Genomic DNA, 1,526 nt, shown 5'->3' with positions numbered 1-1,526 from the left:
TGAGCTTATGTTTTGGGATACTAGATGGATGAGTGTGGAATTGTGAGATGAGCATGTTAAATTGAATAAAAGAAGAGAGCTTCTATTACATAAACTCGGGTTGACTGCGAGTCTCCTGTTTCTATTACATAACAATTCAATTCCTAACAATTTGGTCTCGACAGAATCTAATCGAACCAAGTAGGTATAAAATCTTTGCTAAAGTAATTTATTATATTGGTGCAATAGCATATAAAATATGCAAAAGTGGACAACTAGCTTGTCTTTTCGGTATTGTTTATATCGACACTAATTAAGGGAAAATGCATAACTTCATGGCATTTGCTTTCCACAAAAGTAGGGTTTACATGTTAATTATCTCTTAGAGCATCAACACTGGTTACAATTCTATAATAGTCTCCCACAAATATTAACAATGATATATAAATATATTGTAATTAAAATTAATCTGTAAAAACATAGATTAAATAATACAATGACACTTGTAATCAAAAACTCTCAATTTTATTGCAGAGTACTTTTGCAAAGGGACGTTTCTAGCTAATTCTCCAACAATTCTTCTCTCTTGTGCTATTTGTATTTGCTTAATTATTTAGTTCTGCAGAAACTCTTGGAGATACCATCCGTTGCAGATGGCTTTATTTGCTCCAGTTGTATCATGTACACAATACTGAAACAGTAGATTTAAAAAGAATATAGGTTTTGCTCTAGCCTCTATAGATCTTTATTAAAATAACAAACTTAGATAGAAAGGTAATACTCTCTGTTTCTTTCCGAATAAATGTCACTTTGATATTTTTACACAAAATTAAGAAAATGACGAAAATATATGTATGTTGTTATTAATTACATATTTCTGACCAACAGTATTTGAAATAAATAAAATTATTTATTGGAACCAATGCAGTTTACAATTAATTTTCAGCTTAAAATAAATATAATTTACATTGAAATTATAAAGTAATACTTTTTATGTAACAATAAAAAGATGTTATAATAACATTTATTGTGAAATAGAGAGAGTATTTCATGAATAGTATTGATTTTGTGCTGGGAAATAAAAGGAAAGTAAAAGCATTTACAATATCAAAATCAAAATATTTATAGATTAATATCATAGGGATGCAAGAGGAGACTTGCACGATCGCATTCGCAACTCCCCAAATTGTTTACATCAATGCTCATATAAAACAGCACACATATAGAAGCTCTTTAGATGGTTTTTCCTTGTCAAAGACTCAACAGTACAAAACAAAACAAAACATCATAGAAACCATTCGGACAACCAAAATTGTTTACATCTCTATTAAAATATACTTTTTTGTGTAATCGATAAATTTAGTGCGGATTTGTCAGCACGGAATGCCCATTGATCAATATATTGTGTCTCTTTTATGAGCACTCGTGTTCTTTATGGTAATGTATTGGTTTAATCAATAAATAAAGTTCGTTTTACGTAACGAAGTTGGATTTTATGTCAGACACCTAACTTTCAATACCCAATCCTATCCACTAAAAAGACAAAA

Source organism: Raphanus sativus, chromosome 3 (genome assembly GCF_000801105.2).
Source record: "Raphanus sativus cultivar WK10039 chromosome 3, ASM80110v3, whole genome shotgun sequence".
Classification (NCBI taxonomy): domain Eukaryota; kingdom Viridiplantae; phylum Streptophyta; class Magnoliopsida; order Brassicales; family Brassicaceae; genus Raphanus; species Raphanus sativus.
Note: the sequence above shows the minus strand (reverse complement) of the source record.